Source organism: Tupaia chinensis, unplaced genomic scaffold (assembly GCF_000334495.1).
Source record: "Tupaia chinensis unplaced genomic scaffold, TupChi_1.0 Scaffold000416_1, whole genome shotgun sequence".
NCBI classification, from domain to species: Eukaryota; Metazoa; Chordata; class Mammalia; order Scandentia; family Tupaiidae; genus Tupaia; species Tupaia belangeri.
The window spans coordinates 3,540,448-3,547,511 of NW_006159921.1; the positions used below are offsets into that span (position 1 = coordinate 3,540,448).

General features: G+C 45.4%; 1 long non-coding RNA gene across 2 annotated transcripts in view; it reads left to right on the forward strand.

Moving 5' to 3' along the window:
* The window catches only part of LOC114008921 (uncharacterized), a 145,586-nt gene extending 139,483 nt beyond the window's left edge, over positions 1-6,103 (forward strand). Inside the window, exon 4 of one of the 2 annotated variants that reach the window (XR_003550406.1) lies at positions 5,960-6,103. This is a non-coding gene — a long non-coding RNA (uncharacterized LOC114008921). Of the gene's footprint in view, positions 1-1,510; positions 1,780-5,959 lie in introns of those variants that run through there. The other variant, XR_003550405.1, reaches the window with a different exon arrangement.
* Positions 6,104-7,064: the final 961 nt, after the last annotated feature.

The window sequence follows — 7,064 nt, forward strand, 5'->3', positions numbered from 1 at the left end:
TCTTTGCTTTTTTTTGTTGAACAAACAATTTGAAAAAAAAAAAAAAAAAAAAAAAAAAAAAGAAGAACATCGCTAGGTCTAGCTCTCTGGGCAGGTGGAGGGGAAATAAAAAGGCATGCATTCCAGGAAACATGACCGTCTTAGAAGTTGCCTACCAGGCTCACAGAGGCTGTGGAACCCCAGCATCTGCATTACTGTTCAGCACTTTGACAGTGATAGAGAGAGAGATGAGCATGGTGCAGGGGAAACCACTGGATGTTTCATGTACTTGGTACTCGGAATATGAAGATTCAACACACATGAGAGACAGCATTACATCCAGGGTTCTTCAATGAGGAGGTCTGTGTGTGCATCATTTTGTGTTTATGTGCAGATGGCGTGTAGGGTAGATTTATTAGCTTTCATTACATTCTCCTAGGATTCCTTGGTCTTCAAAAGGCCTTACCCTCAAAAGTTGAAATAAAGAGTGAGATGGAACAGGGCTGGGGAGATGCCAAGACTCTACATGAAAACATAGGATCAGGATAACAGAAAGCTAAGCTGATGCATCAGCTGTCCTGCTGGGGCTTGGTTTGTGTCAGAGAGACTTAATGCCCTCTGGGCCAGCCTGGTTCAATCTTTGTGAGACAGGAGGTGTTAGCTGGAATATTCCAGAAAAGAAGCATGATATTATTAGAAACTATGTTGAGTGTCTGTCCTTGTGGGAGGAGATGAAGGGGGTCAGAAGGGTCAGCAGGTTAAGGGCCAACAGGTTAAGGGTCAGCAGAGGATGCTGTGGGCTTCCCTTGGGTGAATGCTCAACCTCTTTAGAGCTCTGGGTCACTTAGGCTGGGTCCCTTCATAACTAGAAGAAAGGTGACTTTGTATAAGGTATTTAGCTTCTCAGAGTCTTGGGTTCCCCATCTTATTATAGGGTGATCTTTGTTTTTAGTTCACAGAGCTTATGAGAGGTAGTTTGCTTATTTAAACCACTACTTTGTTCAAAGAGGATTCAAGGTAAGATGTGGAGAATAAAAAGACATCAATACAAAATCATCTAATACAGGGCCTAGAATTTCACTCACTATTCCACCCATATAGCTATTAACCCATCTATCTACCCAGCTGTTCATCACGCTTTCATCCGTCCATCTTCGTATCTATGTCAATTCATCCATCCTCCCATCCACTCTGTCAATTCACCCATCTCCCAGCATTTGGTTACCTGTTCACATGTCTATCCATCTATACAGATATTCATGCATCCAAGCATTCATGCACACACCCATTATCCATCCGTGTATCCACTCATCTGTAATTCTGTTGAGTAACGACAGCCATTCAGACACTGAACTGACTGGCTTGCCTGCCATAGGCTCTGGGTACCAGGATGGCTATCGTCACTGTTCTCATTAAGCTTATTACAAGCAAAATAAATGTTTTTCCTTTCTTCTTTCCTTTCTTACCACCCGTTCTTACCTCCCATCTGCTGTCCATCTGATTTTTCTTCCTTTCTTTTTTTCTTTTTCAGGTCCTGTTTTGGGGAAGAAGTGACTTTACTTTGAGGTTAGGGGAAAAAGTCAAAGTGTGGTGAGCCCAGCTTCCCGTAGAAAGGTTTTTGGCCTTGATGAAGATTACAGTAGCGAGTTACCCCAGGGAGTCCTCCATGATGAAGACGATGTGTTTGGGCTGCTGTGTGAGGTTAGAGGCATCCCTCAGACCCAGTGTCAAGTCATCTCTATATCCTCTCTAGGATTGGCCTGACCTCTAAATAGATGCCTTCTCTCTTTTGTCCCTAGAACCCCCTCTCATCTACTCTTTGATACTTGAAAGGCCACAAGTGAGTGTATTTTTTGAGCTTAAGGCTTTGATGCCTATGAAAATGAAAATCCCTGGGGGGGGGGTGGCAGGAGGGAGAGGATCATCGTGTAAACTAGTGCTAATGATTTACACTTGGTTGTGAATGATTATCACTTCTTCTTTTAGTGGAATTAATGAACGGGTATTTATTAAGCCTATTGCCGGCAGCAATGGAGAGAGAGCCCTGGATGAGGAGCTGAGAGTCCCTGGTGATGATTTCTGCTCTACCACTTACAGGCTACTGTGCTTTGTGCAGGCGGCTCCCACTCTGGGCTTCTGGAACCAGATGATCTGTAAAGTGGTTCCTGTTGTGGGTACAGAGGAGTCGCTGAGGGCCAGCCCAGCCATATGACCCCAACAGTTGCACAGGGATGTGTGCTCAGTTTAATGCACTCCCATTGCCATCTTGAAAGGAATAAGTTTTGAACCTGTGGTCCCACATTTTCACCATGCCTACAAATTATGTAGCCAGTCTTGTGGCATTTGAGGCCCAAGGACAAATGCTGCTGTTATTTCCTCACTTTTATAATTGGGAACAGACTCACCTCCTTGAGAAACCATTTCTTAGGCCAGCATGGTGGCATGATGGTTAAGGAATCTGGATCCTATGTGGGCAACTGCATAGTTCAAGTCCTGGACCCAACAGTTTGAAAACCACACTGGGCATGTGCATGTACATACTAAAAATCCTGAAAGAAGAATGGAGAAGCAATTGTGGTGTGGTCATTTCCTTTGTGGGCAGGGTACTTTCTCTCTCTTTCTGTGTCACTCTCTGATGAATACATGTGCCCTATAGTAAATTAAAAAAAATTTTTTTAAAGAAAGCCATTTCTTGATTATTGATTGTTTGGTTGATTTATTCATTCATTCCATGAGTAATGGAGTTACAGGAAGAGAAAGAGAGATAGGTACCTCCAACAGGATCTACTCCCAGTCTTAGCTGGCCAGGATCATGGGCATGCCACATGTGTGCAAGGAAAACTTTAGAAGGAGAACCCAAGACCTTCCGATGTGGCCTCAGCATCACTGAACATTGTATTCCCACTGAGCCACTCACTGCAGCTGGCCCAGAAAGCCATTTCTGTTAAGCCCACTTGCTTGGGTCACTCAACTCTTCCTAGCAAGTCTGTAGGCAATAGATTCTCTCCTGGGTGGATCTTTTGTGTGTATATGGTGTTTAGTGGAGAACATTGGTTGGTTTCCAATGTGTGTCCCTGTTTCCCTGCTTGTACCTCTCAAGGTGTCCCACTGCATGGCGGGGGGAAAATGGCTTTGTAGTCACACAGTTCTGAGTTTGAATTCTGACTTCAACTCTCAGGTGTGTGATGAAGGAAAAATGGAAACCTCTTGGAACTTCAGGGTGACCACCTCCTGCCTGCCTTCTTGGGTTGCAGGGAGTGAGATGCAGATGTAAGGTGCTCAGCACACAGTAGGCATGAAATAAACCAAGGGTCTTACCTCTCGGAGCCTCACCTATACCATGGAGACATCACCCCTACCTCTTGGTGATGAGACCCAAGGATATTTAGATATGTCATCATTAAAAATGGCCAAGCCTGGGGCAGCTGTCCCATCAGCCTCGGCAGACTGAGCTGTACCCAGCGGGTGTCCTGACAGCAGAGCCGGCATCTCTGGGGTGATCATGCCTCATGAGTTTCTAGCTGTTGTTGAGCCCTTTGAGGTTTGAGTTACATTTTCACTTGGCAGAGTCTAGTTCCCTGATTCAAAGAGGAAAGCTGTCAGAAAGAGAGAGAGAAAGGGATAGAAAGAAAAGGGGGTGGTGGTGAAGGAAAAAAAAAAAAAAAGGCTCCCACAGATTCTCGGACTTGGAATGGCTCTGTGGAGACCAGACGGGATGCATGCAGATCAGAAACACATGCAGGAGGCTTCCTCCCAGCACACTCAGGCTCCAGAGTGAAGGCGCCAAGCCCTTGACAGGCTGCTCAGGACTGGCCAGGCTGGGTTTGGGAAGAGGACATGCAGATCAATCCTGCACCTGTGTCCTCTTGTCCTGTCCTGGGTGTGAAGGGGGAAGATAGGCATATTGGCTGGTTCTATGACTCTACTTTTGGACTCTGGAAGACCTTGAGACTTTGAGATTCCCCAGATAGGAGGCCAGGGGAAACTTTATGGGGGAATATCTAGCAACATAGGGTAGTGGAAAGAACATGGAATTACAGCAAACATAAATAAATAAATAAATAAATAAATAAATAAATAAATAAATAAATAAATAAAAGAAACAGGGTATCCCTTGGGGCCAGCAGGTGGCATGGTGGTTACGGTGCTGGACATTCCCACATGACCCACCATGGTTTGAGTCCCAGACCTGGTGGCTTGCTTTCTCACTTTCTCTCTTTCATTCTCTCTATACTTCTGTCTGGTCAAATTAAAAATAAATGAATGAAAAAATAAAATAAAAATAAATAATTCTTGGAAAAAAAAAAAAAGAAAGAATTAGGGTATCCCTAAGTTGCCCAAGCTGACCTTGAACTGGTGGTCCTTCTGCCTCAGCCTCTCAAGGAGCTGGAACTACAGGCATGTGCCACAGCACTCAGCATTGAGCATGGGCTTTGAGTTCAGAAATACTTGGGTTAGTATCCCAGTTATGCCCCTTTCTTGCTGTGTGACTTTGTCTAAGCACTCAAAGTGCTCAGTGCCTGATTCTTCTCATCCAAAATGCAAGGACTGTGATCTTGGGCAGGAGTGAGGATGAAGCCAAATTTTTCATTTTGTTTATTTGACGATGGATTGATTTTCTCTCTCTCTCTCTCTCTCTTCCAGAAAGGAGATAATACAGCTCCTTTAGAGAAGTATAGTATGTTAAAGAAATCATGGCAAAAAAAAAAAAAAGTTAATGGGACCAGCAGATGGCGTAATGATTACATCACTGGACTGCCACATTGCCGACCGTGGTTTGAGTCCCAGACCTGGTGGCTCAAAACTCTTGCAGGGTGTGTGTGCATGCATGCCCAAGATTTCTAGAGGAAAATGGAGGAGAAGAGATTGTGGTGTGGCTATCCCCCCTGAGGTGTGATTTCTCGATTTCTTACTAACACACAAGCCCTAAAGCAAAAATATCACAAAAAAAAAAAAAAGAAGAAAAGAAGAGTCAGACAGAAATAAAACTGGGATGATATTAGTACACAAACATGCAAAGCTTGGCATCTTGCACAGTTATTGAAATTTGTTAGTAAATGTGTTTCTGAGCTTCGGATTGGCCACAGGAAAGCAGGAAACATCATTTGTAACATTTATTATGTGTAGTTAACAAACCAAATAGGGGCCAACCAGTTGAGATTGCTGCATCCCACATGGCCAGCTGTGTGGTTCAAGTCCCAGACCCAGTATTTTGAGAACACAATGAGTGTGTGCATACGCCAAAAATCCTGAAAGGGGAAACGTAGGAAAAGGGCTTGTGGTGTGATCCTCCCCTATGGGGGTGCTTTCTCATTCACCTCCCTTACTCCCTGTCTCATAAGTGTACATGCCTTCAAGCAAAATTTAAATTAAAAAAAGTTTTCCAAGAGAGTGTTTTTTTTTTTTTTTTTAAGAGATGTTTTGTTATAGGGCATGTGCGCTCACCAGAAAGACAGAGACAGAGAGACAGAAGGTGAGAAATCACACACCCGCCTCCCAGGGGGGATGGCCATGCTACAATCCCTTCTCCTCCATTCTCCTCTTGGGATCTTGGGCACACATGTCCATGCGCCTGGTGTGAGTTTAAGCTACCAGGTTCAGGACTCAAACTGCGGTTGACTACATGGGAGTCCAGTGACATAGCCATTACGCCAACTACTGGTCCGGAGAGCGGTTTTTCTTGACATTAAGGACAGAGCCATTTCCCCAGGGGCCCTCTCTTTATTACAGGGAGTAATAAGTGAGTGGACAGTGGCTCCCTGCGTAGGACCATGCTTCTGACACTGCCCCTCAGTGGAAGGCAGGGAGGGGCCCAGTGCACCTCTCCTAGCTCCCACACACAGTAGGTGCTCTCTCTGATGTGCTGCACGTAACATGGCGGGGGGCAATCAACTCACTGTGGGAGAAGCTGGTGATCTAGTGTAGCTTTTATGTGTGGCTCCTTTTACTTCCTGCCACCCAACCTGCTCCTCTCTCCCAGCCAGCCTGCTGCCTTTGGAGATAGTGGCTACCTCTCGGCAGCTCCAAGATGGAGATGTTGAAGACTTAGCGGACTGCTCTCAGGAAGCCCGAACCCGCCTCCTGGAACTCTGCATGCGTGGCCCAGTGACATTTCATCTGTCTGAGTTCTGTCCCAGGGAGAAAGCATGTAAGCATTCTCTAGGAACTCCAGCATGGCTCCCTCCCGCCTTCCTCCCTTTGTTTTTCCTTCCTGGGCGAATGAAAGGCAGAGTGAATGAAAGTTTCTATTCTGATGGGAAAACTTACTCCGGCCTTGTAATGAGCTAGAATAATTGATTTGTCGATGAAAACCGAGGCTGTGGAATTGATGCTTCGTGTCAAAACAGTCCGGATCACTTTGGTACCAATTCATTGTCGCGGGAGGGAAGCCGGGAGCTGGGAGCCCAGTGAGAAAGGAGCGGGCTGGGTGGAAACATGAAAAGATGTGATTGTGCGAAAGCTCCCCAGTGCGGCCTTGCCCTGTTGGGATCTGATTTCAGGGCTCCAGATCGAAGAAGGTCCTGGCTGATATTTTCTTTCTCCCCTTTCTCATGAGGGTAGAAATAACTTGGCAATTGCCCTGCTGCAGCTACTGTTTGAAAGTGGATATTAATTTAATCTGGGGTTCTGTTACTCTTTAAATATTTAGGGGTTTGGCTGAGGCCTTTGTGTTCCTATGATGTGATAGACAGTGAAAAATGGAATTGGAATGTTTCTACTCATTTTTGAAAGAAAACGGATTCTCAGCCTCCTTTCCTGACTCCATTCCACCCCGCCGCCTGCTCTCCCTGCCTCCTCTTCGGAGTTCAGCTTCTGATGAGAATGAAAAGTTATTTCAACATATATGGACAGACGCCATGGGGTGGAGGAGAAAGAATATAATTTAGAATCTGACACATGGGGGATGTCCAAACCCTGGCTCCTTCACCATGAGCCATGCAAAGGTTTGAGGACTCTGCTTCCCTGGCCTGTGCAGTGGGGCAGTGGTTAGCGCTTCCATGCACTAATACAATGATGAGATGAAGCATAAGATGCACATAAGTGATTATTGTATGAAAGTGCCATTGGCGTAAAAACAATACAGT